The following is a 16,485-nucleotide window of genomic DNA, read 5'->3' as shown; positions in this document are numbered from 1 at the left end:
CACCCCAAAACAAACCCAAGTCCTCCCCCTCTAGTCTTCCCCCACCCCTCCACAGTATGATTTGGAAGAACAAGGCAGGGCTGCCTCCTGTGTCGCTCACGCTCCCTTGGTTTCTACTCCTTCTCTTCCTTCTTTCCTGGGTTCCCTCTGAGAAGCTTCAGAGCTTCAGATCAAACATGTCGAAAACAAAAATACAGAGAAGGAAAGAGCAAGTGTGCACGAGAGAGATCCATCTGTCACTGGAATCTGGAAAAGAAAACACAAAAGACAAGAAGAGGCATCATTTGGAAGGGTCTTTGAGATAAGTCTATAGACAGCAATGTTTCATGAGAAGAGGGAGATGGGGAAGAGACACGTTAAGGGGAGTGCAAGCAAGAGAGGTGTGGTACTGCCTGCCGTGCTGATAAGCCTTTGAGGAGGGAACCCTCATGATGTATAATGTCATATCAGGGATATGCAGAAGGGTATCTGGGCTCCCTTAAGTAGTGTGATCACAGCCAGGGACGCGGGGGAAGGCACTGGCGTGGGAGTAGAAGGGGAAGGGAAAGGAGAGTGGGAAACATAAAGCTGTTACTGTGGGGGCTCAAAACCCCTAGTGTAAACAAAAGCAAGCCCCAAGCACAGCCAAAGCCATGAATTTTCAACTGCCTGGAAATGATGTACACAGAATGCATGAAGCAGGGAAAATGCAGACAAGCTTCTCCCCCCACCCCCTGCAAAAAAGCCAAACACTTTTTTCCTTTCTCTCCTTCCTTGATGCAAGAGGGATAAATAATTCAAACCACGTGTAACTACTTCTGCTCTAAAAATTGTTCCTGTCTCTCGGTGCATGGACAAGGCTGTTGAGGTGAACCGGTCTGGCTTGAGCACAGTGGGGGGGTGGGGAGCAGACAGTGTGTCAAATGTCAGCCTCGAGTCTCTCACTCAACAATGCCAGAACTCCTAATCTGAAGCACATCACCCATCTACCCCCCATCAAATAGTGGTGCACAGTTTACACCTTTGTACTTTATTACCTCTCCTTGGGGGCTATGAACACTGCCCCTTTGTAAGAAAACACACCTTGCAGACAAAGTGACATTTGCCTGTTAAAGCACAAAAAATGTATTTCTGGGCTCTGGGCAAGCTCCTGGTTCTGACTGCAAAACACAGCCTGGAGCACCTTTCTCTCCAGCTACAGCTTCAACCCTTCTCCCACTGCGCTGAGACAGGAGCCTGGCAGGGGTGTCCTCAGGCAGCACAGAGGAAATAATTTCATACAGTAGATAAAACATGTGGGCACTGTGCTTTTTTTTTTTTTTTAATTTCAATTTTGAGGAGAAAGGAAACACTAAAATAACAGAGAAAAAGATTCTTGGTTAATGAAAACTAAAGATCCCCTCTTGCCCCTTTTATTTTGGGGGGAGGCTGCTCACTAAAGATATCACTGAAGCTTTTGCTGCAAAAGCTGAACCAATTTCTAGCACAGAGACACAAAGGGCAGAAATAAAATGAAGGAAGATAAATGAAGGAGGAGTGAACCCTTGAGGAACAAGGCTTACGTCTGTGGAGAAATCTGAGCTGATTTGGGTCTGCGGAATTACCAGGCCAGCTGGATTAAGGGATCAGAGATAGTGTCACAGAGAAACACTTAAATATTCAATAATCCAAAAAGTAAAGCCAAGACAGAGAAGGGAAGGGGGAGAAGAGTTACACCAATGGAAAAGACAGAGAAAAAACCCTCCATTCCCCACAGCTCATCGTCTGAGGCCATCAAACTCATGTCACTTATGATTGTCATATGATAGACTTCAGCTGCTGCCTCAGCTTTGCCTCAGCCAGCAATGAAGCAGAAGGCAGAGGTTTTTACAGCCTGTTGATTTATTTCTCAGCCTTGTAATCCAATGAGAAATAATTTCCTGACACTTTTCCCCCAGATGCCTCAGCTAGGAGGCACATCTGGCTCTCCACAGGCTGGGACCCACAGGCCTCTGATATTCCTCAGAACCAGTCCCCTGCCTTGTTCCACCATTTCCAGAGGTGACTCCATGCAGAGACACAGCCAATTCCCCACACCATCTCTGTCCCTTTACCTTCCTCTCTAACGTTCCTTCACTTCGCCTGATTTCTTCCACTGAACAAAGGAGTGGCAGATGCTATCATGTTTTTTGCACTTTGGTGCCCAAAGTATGTCCACCCCAAGCAGAGGCCAGGGGCACCCCCTGAGCAAGCAGTGGAAAGATTTAGGGATTAGAGATTTTAGCCACCATCCTTCTCTGAGCATTATGTTCTGGCCTGCCTGTCTCACCTCAGCAATTACTCTGCACAATCCAGCTCCATACAGGAACATACCAGACCACTTGCTTTGACCCCTTCTGGTAGGGCAGACTGATTCAAAAGGTGTGCTGAAGTCACCATTGCCTGCTGTAGCTTGTTCATGGTGCATATGCACAGAAAAACTCATGGCCAGGACCATGTTCCTCTGCAGCAACCCCAGCAATCCCTGAGAGCCACCCCATCCCACTCAAGGAGCTGCACTCAGGCAGGACAGAGAGGGTTTGGAAGGGCAGATGTTCTAGTAGCCTGGAAAGAAAAGAGGTGGGTTAGGGATAGATAGGAAAAAAGGTGGTGTTTATCACTGCTATTTGCCAAAAACAAGGGGACCATGCAGAAACTCCTGCTTCCTGCCTACCTCCCACCTGGGTTGCGTAGCCTTGCCTCAGCCACAGGCCACAGGAAGGATCAAGCCACTTCTCAAGCCAAACCCATTGGTCCCCTTGGGTCCCCAAGGTAACCATGTATGAGAAATACACAGACCTTGACACTCTTCCCCCAATGGCTCCTGCCTCCCCATCATCATGCTGGTTTTAAGGGTGCTGAATCCAGCCCAATCCATGGCCTACTGCACCCCTGCCCATGACCCAGCATCACATTTCAGCTCAGCCCAACACCATCAGACCCTGCTACAGCATTGCTGTAGGAGTGCTGGTCTCCAACTCTACCATAGCCATGTCCTGCCCTCTAGGGAGCAGCTGCTCCCTGACCCTGGCAATCCATAGTCAAAGGGAGGCCAGGAATGAGGGGCAGCACTATTACACTCCTATACTGTCTACAGCCAAAAGAACATAAATCTCACAGCTCCGGAATTCAGCAACACAAGGAAGCAACACTCTGTCCTTTTTGCTGGCCTGAAAGGTGCTGACAATGGAGTTGGCTGTTTCCCTCTCTTGCTTCTCAGGCAACAAAGCAAGAAGGCACAGGGCAGGGAAAGCAAGAATGAACAAGTCCAGCACAGCAGAGAGCCAAGGAAGGGGGATGCAAGAGTTGTGGAGAACTTATGGGCAAGAGAAAGAGTTAGGACACGGGATATATTTCATAGGGAAGGTACAAGATAACCACCTCCATGTGCTGGGCTTATTTACTTGTAAGGTTCTAACACTCTTCAGTGTCACCCAAGATTTACAGCAAGCCCTTGGCTCCTGGCCATCTTCATGTACGTGTGAACATGAAGGAACAGTAGTGACATGGCACTGTGAAAGCTGTGCTGTCCTTGGCTGGCACAAAGCCAGCCTATCGGCTCCCAAGTGATTTCCCTCTGCTTTACTCTCTGTTAACGGATGTCCCAATGTTATTGGCATTTATCTGTAGCACGTTGAAGAAGAGCACAAGGCCACAGGGATGGTTCCATTGTTCAGAGGAAAGAAAAGAGAAGGGAAAGTGAAACAGAGGGCAGAGAGTCCCAAATCTGAGTCAGGAGGTAGGTGTCAATGGCCACAAACATCCCTTTGACTTGGAGCTCAAGGCAGCACAGGGGATGACATAGGATTGAGGTTACTAGTGAGATGGCAGCAAAAAATACAGCCAGTGAAAGTACCAGACAGGCAGGATAGGAGGCACAGAGGTAAACTGGGGCCTGAGAGAGTGGAAGGATCAAAACTGAGAGAGAATACAAGGCAACCAGAAAAGTCACATACAGCTGCAATTTGGGCCTAAAATTCTGACCTTGTCAACCTTGTCCTCTTGGGGCTCCATGCACTGGAAAAAACAGCACTTAATTCTGCCATAGCTTAAACGGTGCTAAGAGCCTCCCATTTGAAATGCATGCATTAAAAACCTGCCAAACACTCTTGACTCCTCTGGGGACACCCCGAAACCAGGCCAAAGCTCCTGCTGCTTTCTTTCTTCTTGCTGCAGCTAAGCATCATCCTTCTTCCCGGCTCAGTGTGCTGCCTGCTCCTGGCAGCCCTCAGGGCACAAACACCATCTCCGAGGGACTCTGCCTCCTCTTCTTGGCTTTATGGTCCTTCCAGGATTTCTCTAACTACTTTCTGAAAGAGGAGCCTTTCCCAGGGGTGCTTGGCACTCAAAATTCGTACCTTACTTAAAGGGACTCTCCCTGTTTGCTAGGTAGTTTCTGTAATTCACAGTGGTCTGAGCATCACTGCAGCCACCCTAAATTACCACCCAGAGATTGTCCTTGCTTTTGCATCTGGCTCTAGTGGAAGCACAGTGCCATGAGAGAAGCTTGAAGCACGGCTGTGGCACTCACAGACAGCAGGGACAGCAGTCCCTTCCCTCTCAGCCCTGGTCCTAGGGAATTATTGCAGGAGTTACCTTCAAGTCATGCAGCAAAGAACCTGTGACTGTGCCCATAGGTGCTCCAAAAGCTCTGACAAGTCTGGGATCAAGAGAAGAGGGAGCAGGAAGCCTGATGGCTGGTGGTTTTGTGGCATGGAAGATACTTGAGCGTGCATGAGAGAGAGAGAGAGAGAGAGAGAGAGAAAGAGAGAATGCCTTCTACTGTAGATTCTCTGATGTTCACCAAGGGTTGAGCTCCACAACACTCTTTCCTTTTAATGGGTCTCAGAGACGGTTTCTTTCTCACATTCTCTCTTCTCTAATTTATCCCCCATCTTCACACAACACCTTGTAGGAATTTTTAAAATTAGAAGGTTTTAGGAAAGTTTAAAAACTGAGTTATCTCTCAGTTCCATCCCAATGTTCCATTTGTTTGAAATCAGCCCTATAGCTTCAAAACTCCAGAGGTCAAAGGAGCTGTACAGCCACACTAGAAAGTCATGCGACAAAAAGTGTTCCCGTGTCACTAACCAGACAAAGCCTTCATCCCTTACAGGAGTTGAACTGAATTCAATGAGTCTTGCTGAAGGGTGTCCACTCAACCTTAGAGGCTCTGTGAATTTGGCAGAGTGTTGTTGCAAGAGAAATCTCATGCTTCAACTCTGGGCAGGTTCATTTCACTCTAAACAAATCCACAGTGCCAGCGGGTAGAAATCTCATTCCTCTGAAAGCTGGGCTGGCCCCACTGTAAGTGGGGAGGAAGATTGCAGCTCCCAAACTCCAGCTGGTTCTGACATCTGGAAGCCCAAACCACTGGAATCCCAGCAGGACACTGGGAACCAAACAAGATCACAGCTGCTTCTCACAGGACACCACTGCAAGGACACTCATGAAACTCAAATTTTAGCCAAGGATGGGACCCTGCAGAGAGGAAGGGAAAGGGGATGAAATACAGGCTGCAATACTGCCCCAAGGACATGCTGCTCTGCACTCTTGCCCTTTGGCCAGTTTGGGGCATGGGAAGGAAGAACTCGGAAGAATTCACGCACCAAGTCTCAAACAAACACACTGCAATTGAGTCCAAATCTTTGCTGGGAGAAACAGCTTAAAGACTAACCATGAAAAAAAACCCCAACACATCACTGTATATAAAACCCCTGCTCTCCCATCGCACCTCCCCAACAACGATTAGATGCCTAATTTGTTAGGCAGCAAGAGAGAGAGAATGGGAAGGCTCAAGGGAGAAAAATGAAGCAGCTCAGAAGCATGAAAGAGAGAGCTTTAGAAGCATAAATCTTATTTTAGAGAGATAAATACTGGCAGAAAGGTCTTTCATATGCCTGTGGTTCCCTGGCAGGCCAGAAAGCCACTTTTGTTTTCTAAAGTGAAATGGTTACCTTTTATATTAATATGATTATCGAAGATTAAGGAGGATTTGCATCAAGCCAGCTCCACCCAGACAGCCTGCAGCAGCAATCCACAGAAGCATATACATGGGGGTAGGCTTGGGAAACAGCCTGCTCCAGGTAGAAGAGCATGTCAAGAGATTAGAGGTGCCACAAAAAATACTATCACCAATAAGGCTGCCTTCAATTCTCTCCCTCCAGAGCCAGGAGGGAGGCCTGGAAAACACACTCCCCTTTTCATCCCATGAACCCAGACATGAGGCAGTAGAAAGGCTTAGAAATAATTCCTGCCGGCCATGGGGAGGGAGCACGGGGTCTGTGTGACGCTCTGTGAGGACATGCCATAAGGGAGTGTGACAGCAAGACTGGCTCTGCCTGGTGCACTGGTATGGGTGTGAGTCACTGTAGAGAAAGATGTGGCAGTGTCGGCTCCAAGAGCGCGAGGTGAAAGGGGTGTGTGTGCGGAGGAGTCGCTGTAGGTGATGGGGTGGATGTGTGGGCTGGGGGTGGATGTGCTTTAGTCACTCTGTGAAGCAGAGAACCAGTGCTGGCTCCTGGGGAGGCAGAAATTGCCATGGAGAACCAGGCAAAGGCTGTTTGTGAGTTTATGCGTGTGTGCATGCGTGTTTGCATGAAGCAGGCACCTCGGAGAAAGGGGTGGGACTGTTTGGCTGTGTGAGAGGCGCTGCAGGGGACGGGGTGGGAGTGCAGCCTGCGTGTGGGCGTGCAGGGATCATGGGGGACAACCAGTGTGTGTTTGGGAGAAGGGCTGCGGGGAAAGGGGTGGGAGCACTGTTTCTATGTGTGTCCCCTGACGTGAATCACTGTCGGGAGCAGGGTGTGAGGGCAGGCTCTGTGCAATGTGCATGTGCACATGTGAAGGAGCTGCTCTAGGGGACAAGGAATGACCTCTGCTGTCTGTGAGCTATTGAAGGGTAAAGGGACAGGAATGGGAGCTCTGTATGAGCGTGTGTGCAGGCTGCTGCAGGTAACAGGCCAGGAGTGGGGGCTCTGGGAGCATGTAGCAAGTAGGGTGGGAGCACTGGTGCTGTTGTGTGTTCCCATGCAGCATGTCCAGCCATGAGACCAGGAGAAATCCTTGGGTAGTATGTGATATCACTGCAAAGAGCCCCCAGCTCCTCAGGGTCATTGTGATGCCTCTGCTGTCCTGTGCTGGCCTTGGTGCCCTATTTCCTTCAACAAGTCCTGGCTCTCAGCAGCCTGACTAAGAACAGCAGGAAGCTAATTGAGAGATGTCCTCACTCAAACCAAGCATACTTCCAGTATTTCTGGATGCTAATAACATCCCCAGCAATCCAGCAGTGCCAGTTTAGAGGGCCCCCAATCATGCTACCCTGCAGGTAGGGTAGGAAAAGGGCATGGTCCTTGAATTACAGCTCACTACAGTCACTTATGGGGAGGCCTCAGAGCCTAAGGAATCACACATGTCCTGGAGCAGCAATCACTTTCTGACCTTTGTCCTGTGTAGGACACCTCCAGGCCTGCAAACTCCCGCAGGGCACAGGCACTGCCATTCAAGCATCCTTAAATGTTCTCTCGCCTTCCAGTCAGCCTTGTCCTGGGGGCCACCTGAGAGAGATTCCCTCACTGGCAGTGAGACCCTCAGCCCCTCAAAGCTCTTCCTCTGGTCAATGCATGCCTAGATTCAGCAAGAGGAGTAGCCTCACACTGGACAGGGCATTATGTTTCCACATGAATGCTTCCACCTTCCTTCCATCCTCCACGTGCAGGCAGTGGCACAGCTCAGCCCTGTTGGGGAGGGACCCTCCTCCCAGCCGGCTCGCCCACCTAGATTTCAAGCTAGCATCTGACATGCATTTTGACACAGCCGTGCCTCCCCTCTTTTCCCCACTACCTTGCCTTGTTTAGAGCCTGATTTTTTCTTCCATTGCCAAAACACAATGACTGTTATAATTAACAGATTATCTCAGTGCGACAGCTGCAGTCCTTTGAAAATTAGGTTGAATAACAGGATCCTGCCGTATGGTAATTTCTTTTCATCTCTCAAATATTTTCTCTCTCTCTCTCTCTCATTTCTACCTCATTTCTATTTTTCTTTATTTCTTTTCTCTCTTCCCCCCTCCTACATTCTACCAGCTCCCTGACTGCACAAGCAGTATCTTTGGGGTGACACAGGCTGAAGGGCTTTCTCTGCCTTCATCAGCTGTTTTCATTCCCCTTTTACTACCACACGTCAAGGAGAAGCAGTGCTTGCAAGTAAGTTCATAAACACGTCAGGAAAATACGTGCCCACCAGAGGCAACAGTCAGGGGCACTCTGAAGGCCCATTGGTTCAGAAAAGCAGCCCAGGGAATGTCATGGGGAAGAGAGAGACTGGGATGCAGTAGCCTGAACCACTGCCTGCAACTTTGCCACAGGGAGCTGAGTGCAACATTGCAGCTGAGTGGTTTGCACAGAGTTAGCCAGGGTGCTCTACCCACCCACTACCCCTCCGCCTTCTTGCTGACTCAGTATCTGCCCCTGACTCACCACTTGCTCACTGAATGGGGACTGGCAGTACTTACACAGCATCCTTCTCTCTCGCTCAGGCAATAGCTCTGCCACTTACCACCCCCCTTCCCATTATCCACCTACATCTGTCTCTCTACCGACTCAATCAACCCAAGACAGCCAGAAAAGCAGCTTGCTGGGGATTCAGGGTTTCAAAACCAAAATAAGAACTGCTCCCAGCTGGACCCAAATTAGAGGCTCTAGAAATCTCCTCCTCCAGGACTAGAGATCCCCTGGCCCTAGCTGTAAATGGGACTGATCCATTCACAGAAGTGGCTGGACTCTTCGGTCTCTGCTTGGGCAGATGCACTAGCACACAGCCTTTCAGACTGTGAGGATAACCAGCCAGACATGTGGGGTGGGTCTGTTGGAATGGTGTCCGGCATTTGGCAACTGAAAGGTTTCAAGTTCATTATGTTCTGGACTCAAGAAGTCCACAACTTTGTTGTTGACTGCACCGGGAGGATTATTGTCAATTATTGTCAATGCCTGGCTTGAACTCAGCGAAATGCCTTGGTCCTGCACTGCTTATTTCAGCCATGTCTGTAATCTATACAATATCATCTGTTATACTTAAATACCGCTTTTTCCTTTTGAAAAACAGGGAGGGATTTCTCCATATGACATGTCCATCACAGCCTAACACTCCTCTGCAGAAACCAGTTCCAGCTGGGTCCTGGGCCCCCTCCTGCCTCCTCAGCACAGCCATTTCCTCTCCTCCCATGGAGTTCCACCTCATTTATTTCTTTAATCCCAACTCAGTAGAACAGAAACTCTTTGTCACCATTATTCTGCCAAAAGCCAAGTAGTTTTATAACAAACACTCATCCATTCCATTGTATTTCAGCAGTCTCCAGCAATGCTTCTCCTCATCGTCCATGATCTCTCTCTTTTCATCCTTTGCCATCCTCAACCCTGCATTTTCTCTCTGCTTTCACTCCAGGCCCTGTGATAGCTCATGGCATTTATAGCACATCTCCTCATTCATTCACTGTCACTTACCCAAATGTTACCTTCATTTATTAATTCTTCTCTTTTCCAACAGCATCCCTCTTCTGAGTGCTTTGTACAGTCCTACTTACATATCCAATAATAGTATTTTCCCAATGAGTGAGTCATATACCCCTTTGCTGACATTTAGAATTCTCCTTGTTCTTTGAAACACGTTTATTCATTCCCCATCTCTACAATTATATATGTCTACTCATGGCGTTGCATTTCCTACAGCAGCTGTGCTGCAAACAGATGATTCGTGCAAATAGCCCAGCAAAATACTTTTTCCTCCTGGTACCTTGACATCCTCCATTTTAATTATGTAGGCCAAAGCTAATTCAGGCTATGATGCAATCAAAAATGGGGGACAGCTCAATTTAAAATACACCCTTACCCTTTCCTTTGTTCTTGCTCAGTCCAGTTTTCCATCTTATTTCCCCACCTATTCTTTGCTGTGCCTCTTTCGATGCTGTCAGTAGCAGAGTACATGGAGGCTGCAATTGTTATTGGGCCTCTGATTTCATAGGTACTGAAAATATTTTCAGTGAGAAACAAACTTTCCTTCAGACTGTTTCTGGGCTGAAAGGACCAAAAAAACAAAGGAGCATTACTCAGCTAATACAGGCACGTAAATGTCTTACCCACTAACCCACCTAAAAGGTACTTCATGGCCAGGGAATGATGCTTATTCCCCTAAATCTCTCCCCAGGTAGCCCTAGAACGCAATTAATCTGGCAGCCCCTCCTTGTTCCTCACTGTGGCCCTATTCCTTCCCCCACAGTTCTTTGCTTCTCTTTGAGTCCTTAGTCACCCTTGCATATTCCATATTTTATTTATTCCTTGCTACTCCTCTTGATCTGCATAGGCCAAACCCTAAGCTCCGGAGTCACCCTGACTCATTTCCTACCCAGGAAAAGCAATGTTTTATATCAGTGGGAAAGCCTGTGATGTCAGTCTGGACAGAGACTGATTCCGCACAGGGACTCCCGTATGATTATTTCTTGTTCTCACTCATTCAGGTCTCCATTTAGCAACACGCTTAAGCATGCACCCAACTGTAAACCCATGCAAGTCCCACTCAGCTTCCCAATTGCTTTCTTCTCCAACATCTGTGCTGCTGGTTTCCACATCTTCCAAACAGAACAGATTCTCCCTCTGTGCTTCCTCTGCCTAACCTCTCTGTTACCCACTCACCAACATCCTTCCTCTCACTTTGTGAAATTCCATTTTTGCCGTTTTTTTTCCTTTGCTTGTTTGGATTTTCTTATTTTCGCTGCTGCCAGGGGAGTCCAGCTTGTAATTTCACCTCTCTGTTCCTGAGATTGCTATGTTGAATAAAACACTGACTTCCCCCTTCTCTCCAGCATTCTGAAATACTGAATTGGGCCACTAAGGAGAAAAGCTATTAGCCAGGACTGCTGTCTCTGATACTGAAACAGAGCTGGCAGCAATATTTACAGGCGACTTTGAAAGCTCCAAGGATGGCTTGTGGCCAAAGCTGATGATATCCACCCCCTCTTTTTTTTAATGATGTCTTCCTATGACTCAGTCTGGTCCATAAGTCAAAATAAGATTTTTTTTTTTTACCCATCTTCCCTTTAAGCAATGAGAACAAGAGCCTAAGAACAGAACACTGTAGCATCACGGACAGGACACGTTACGTCACGAGTAATGCAACTTGGGGTGTCCTTGGTAGCTTAAAAAGAAGCAGAACAAAAGGCGTATGTCCTCTTTCCGGAGAAATGAGTTTTGGCAGAGTTAAACTGGCAATTGCCTGAGTTTTCTAAACTTAGTTTTATCCATAAGCAAAGCAAGAAACACGCGGGAAGCAGAGACACGGTGACCTCAGGGGCTCATGACTTCCCAGGCTCAGCAAGGAGCTGCCGTGCCCTTTATTATCCACCATTGTGCGGAGGCAGAGCCTCGAATAAAGGGATGGTGTTGGGGGAGCTGTGACAGCTGTTTCAGAGAGGGGCTGCGGTGTACCAAGCCAGCCTGCCCACGCAGCCCTACCTCTGCCTCCAGCCACGCAGTCTGCAGCGACAAACAGCCACTCAAACGCCTGAGAAGTGAGCAGTTCAGCCCGAGACCACTTAATTTGCTCCTTGCCTTCTTTGTCTGCCAGTGGCAGGGAAAAAATGCATGTTTGGAAATTGGTAGTGTTGCGTATAGCATTACCAGGCTGGAGTTAAACTGACTGCTAGACTGCTACAGGGAAAAACACAAAAAAACCCCAAAAAACACCAAACAAACAAGCAACAACAAAAAGGCCCCCACAAAACCCCAAAAAAACAAACAAAGCACCACCACCCCAAAAAACAACCCCCCCCCCCAAAAAACCAAACCAAACAAATAGAAAAACCCCAACAAACAAAAAACCCAAACAAACCCAACAAAAAACCAGGAATTTTTTTTTTTTAAATCCAGAAGAGGGTAGCAGGCTGAGAGCTGTGAAGAAGGGTGAGGTGTGAGCGGGGGAGAGCCAGGCAAGGAAATAGGGAGAGAAATGAGGCAGTACTGTATCCAAGAGTAGATACTATGATGATGGGGACATTAAGAATATGATAGATAGTCAGGGAAGGAAGGCAAGCAGACAGAGGAAGGTACAGAGAAAGAGACAGAGACGAGGGAGGGAGAAGGAAGAGAGGGAGGGAGAAGGAAGAGAGAGAGGCAGAATTAATTTAGGAGGAATATACTGAAAACATAATCTCCTCAACAGAGTTAAAAAAGAGAGCGAGAGAGAGAATTAAACAAACGGCGACAGGAAACTGAGAAAGAATAACTTTTTTTTTATGAGCTTGTTAACATTTGTGAAGTTAAGTAACCCTAAATTTATGCCATTAATTTGCATGTATTACTTTTTTTTTTCCATGCTGCCAGTTTATAGTCTCTGTGAAACCTTTAAAAAGTGGCTTTTTTTCTCCTTTTCCCTTTGCCTGTGTTAATTAAGGCTTATGATATATGTATATTTTTACACTGCTGCTGTGCTCTAGCATTTAATCATGAAATGGCCCTTTTTGCCTTTTCTTTGGGCTACTCCTGCCTCATCCTTTCACCTGCACAGAAACCTGAGGAGGCCTGTGGGTCCACCCACCTGCACCGATCTGCAAGCATGCCTAGAGCCAGACTGAGATTCCATGATCCCAGGCTGGGATTCTCCCTGTCAAACAAGGCGGCTTTCACAACAGGGAGAGAATCTTCCGCTGCTGAAGGGTTAACAGTTCCAATGCACCAGGGCATTCACATTGCCATACTGAAACACACGGTATTTACACATTAGCAATCACTGGGGAGCCATAAATCGGATTCTCAGGGGAAATCCAGCCAAAGAACAGAGTGAGATTCCTAATGAAGGAAGTCACAGCCAAAGCTGGGGGAGGCACGAGGGACAGATACCCTCTAATCGGCTGCTGGAATAAAAGGGGATGCAGGTCATACTCCAGGGCTAGAATTATCCAACCTAGGATGCACATAGAAAGAGCTGCTGTAGAAAATGCGAGTTCAATTTCTCCCCTGCTTCCAGGGGACTGCACCACGCCAGTTCTCAGGGGCAGTGTCCCTCCTCTCCTCCCAAGGACTCCTCTTTCTGGGCAGACAGATCTCTCTCCTAAGCACATTGCTGACTTTGGAAGTGCCCAAGGCCAACACAAAGCGTAGCTGGTGGAGCCCTTTTGGCAGCTGTCCCAGCGAACATATTTCTGAGCTCAGCTGGACAGGAGTCCTGGTCCTAAATGTGCTTTGATTGCTCTGCTCCTCTCCAAAGGCTCTGTTTCTCCCAGCTGTAAGCAGAGTTTGCTGAAGCAAGAAGCAGGTTGCTAAGCCTGGTTTGGATGCTGTTTGGTCCTTAGTGGAGCTGATGGGACTCATCTTGTTAAAAGCCAGCTGAGCTGAGACCATGAACACTGAACATTGATTCAGACCTAATCACCCTCCATGGGAGACACAGCAGCTGGAGGAAGGAATAAGGGGGATTGCTGGTCACAGCAGAGGTGGCGTTCCCTCATCCCCTATGGAGGAAGCTTGTGATCTCCTTGGGGTCTGACAGGCATATGAGAGGTCTCTGGAGGGTCTCCGCTGAACTGGAGTTGGGAAGGAGAGGTAGGGAAGACAGACCAGGCTTTCCACACTGTCATTTATTTTGCCATATGGGGATGTTGAGCACCAGAGAGGATATTCTGATTTACTCCCTGGCTTACCGTTGCTGTGGCAACGGGAGGAATACAGGCCAAACCAGGCTGCATCTGCAATGTGGTGGTAATAGGGAGTTTCGATTCCCGTGTGTGTGTTTGTTTGTTTGTTTGTTTGGCTGTTACAGGAGCCACATGGTAAGAAAGCACCATTGCGATGAAAAGGGAATGAGGTCGGAATTGTACCCAGACAAATACACCCTCCTCTCGTGCAACAGCCAAACAGTCATGCATGCAGTCCTACTGACAGCACACAGCCCAAGGAGCACCAGCACACACATGTGGCCTTTCTTCCCACCACAAGTTCACCCCTGGAGCTGGGGGTCCTCAGCTGTTCTCCCACCCTTAAAAGAAGCTGGACTTCTTATTTCATAGGTACAAAGCCTCAGTGCACCAGACACTTTGTAGCTGGGCTCTGAAATGCAGCTAAGAGTCTAGGGCCCCCCAGTGTCAGCAAGAGAATCTCCTCTGCTGTCAGACCCACATATGCCAGTCAGCTGTGATTCTAAGGGACCACAATCCCCCCACTGGTTGCTGAGCAAATACTCCTCCCTGCAAATACTCCTCCAGAACATCGTAGCAACAAGTTCTTACCTCCCCCCCACACACACACTCCCCAAGGTGATCAACAGAACAAACTCAGCCCTTTCTCCACAGTCATATCCCCGATTGGGAGAGATGGCCTTCCTTGCCAACATCAGAGTGAGCCCTTAGGTGACATAAGTGGCCTGCTGCAGATACCAGCCTCCAACTGTGCAAACTCATGTGTCTGCCAGCACAATTCCCACCCCAGAAAGCAAGTTGTAGAGCACAGTTAAGTACAACCTCTTTCCTTCCATCTCCTCCAGCCTGCTGGAACGTGAGTATCCTCAACCTAAACACTGGCTCTCCGGAGAAAGGCTCCATGTCCACTGCATCCAAAATATTGGCCCCAAAAACCAACTTTAGTTTAAGTGGAAGGAAGGCAGCTATTCGACTGCCCCCACGGCCCCAAAGCTTCTCCCTGCAGAACTGGAAGCATAGAACAGCCTTGTAGCAAGACAAAGTTGCTATTCAGCCCTACCACGATCTCTTCTTCCTTATCCCACAGCCCATAACAGGCTGAACATAGGCGCCAGGAAGAATGGCCACGTAACAGGACAAGGACATGGTTTGCTCAGGCATAGAGACTTTGGAGTTCCTGGAAATCAGACTTCTAATCAGCTTTGGGGGTCCTCTGTTGCAACTTTTGCAAAGGAGGGGCAAAGTCCATGGCAGAGATAGACTGAGTTTCCTCAGTCTGGCAGAGCAAGAGCCTGTGAGACAGGATCTCTCTACAAGGACAGCACACTTGGGGTGAGACACCAGCGAAGACAAGAGGTGTCACTGAAAGGCTGATGATGCCAGTAACCTGTTGGCTGCTGCTAACAGTAACACTGAGATTAAAAAAGTGTGGGGGAGGGGGGAAACAAAGGCACTAAGGTTGAGCTGGAAAAGATGAGGTGATGGAGATGAGAGGCTCTACAGATATGAAAAGCTTCTACAGAACATTGTGCAGAGAGATGTCCAGCTTGATCCCAACAAGGACAGCCACAAGGAATGTGTGGTGGCTGCTGGTGTGCTGCAGGAATGCTGTGAGTTTGCAGAACGCCTGTCCACCCAGGGTGTGCAAGAGAGGTGAGACAGGATAGAGATTCACCCCCCCTTGACTCCTGGCTGCCTTTTCTCTCATTATTCCTGAGACTCCATCTGGCCTCACTATTTTTACACACATACATATTAAAAAAAAAAAAAAAAGAAAAAAAAAAAGAAGATAGAACAAACACTTAATTTCTAACCTAATCAGTCCTTCTCTCACTAATTAGCACCCTCTGAGCACATCCACAGGCTGTGAGAGACACTCTGGGGCTGATAATGACCCCCAACCTGCAGATGCATATGCTGAAGGGTCAGCAGAGCCAAGAGCAAGCCTTGGGGAAGCAAGGAACAGAGCGACCTCTGTCACTGGTTTTTTCCCTCTGAAATGTGGGATGATGGAAAGGGGATGTGTCTTTTTTGGCAGGGTCCCTTGTGCATGCATGTGTGTGTGTTTGTGTGTGAGAGAGAGTGAATGTGTGTGTGTGCATGCATGTGTGTCGAGGAGAGGGGAAGCAGGAGAGGTTTGGAGGGAGGGGACTGGAACAAAATTCTGGCACTGAGCCCAAACCTGAAACACATGCCAATTTATGCCTCTTGCTGGTGGTAATGAAGGGCTCCGTTCAGGACACACGGGACACTAATTAAGGGGCTTCAAAGGCGGCTTTCTGCAGAGTGCTCTCTAAAGGGGGGCTGAGGGGAGGAAGGAGCACAAGAGGGGGGTGTTCTCCTCTCAATGGAAGACTTCTGGCTCCTAGTGCTGCTGGGGAAGGCACTTTTTCTTTCTCGCTGTCTCCCATAGCAACTCCTACCCGTGAGAGCTGAGAAGGTGCAAGCATCTGGCAGCTCCGGGCCAGCCCTCAGCAGCCAGCAGGCAAGGCAGGCTCCGGTATGCAAAGGTGGAAAAGCAGCATGGCAGAGAGGAAGAAAAGAAGAAGAAGGTGGAACTGGAGAAGCAAATCGGTGTAATTACAAAGGTAGCACCTATAGCAACAGGAGTTGCTGTTAGTCTCCGGGGATTTGCAGGGACAAAGCTCTGGATCACTGCAGATCAAAACTCCATAGCTGAGCCTTGTCAACTTCATCCCATGGGGTTATTTCATGGGAAAGTGTAGGTGGGGCAGACTTTGAGAATAGGACAACGGGCAGGGCTGGGAACATGCCTCCATCATGTCAGTCTGGGCACAAGGGCCTAG

At 48.4% G+C, this 16,485-nt stretch overlaps 1 long non-coding RNA gene across 1 annotated transcript in view; it reads right to left on the bottom strand.

The window, feature by feature from the left end:
* Nucleotides 1-31: 31 nt before the first annotated feature.
* LOC119708600 overlaps nt 32-16,485 on the bottom strand; it is a 49,570-nt gene continuing 33,116 nt past the window's right edge. Inside the window, exon 3 of the long non-coding RNA XR_005259127.1 lies at nt 32-246. This is a non-coding gene — a long non-coding RNA (uncharacterized LOC119708600). The remainder of the gene's footprint in view (nt 247-16,485) is intronic.

The sequence above is a fragment of the Motacilla alba genome, chromosome 1A, assembly GCF_015832195.1.
Source record: "Motacilla alba alba isolate MOTALB_02 chromosome 1A, Motacilla_alba_V1.0_pri, whole genome shotgun sequence".
Taxonomy (NCBI): domain Eukaryota; kingdom Metazoa; phylum Chordata; class Aves; order Passeriformes; family Motacillidae; genus Motacilla; species Motacilla alba.
The sequence above is the reverse complement of the archived record's forward strand: the minus strand, read 5'-3'. Positions and strand labels throughout refer to the sequence as shown.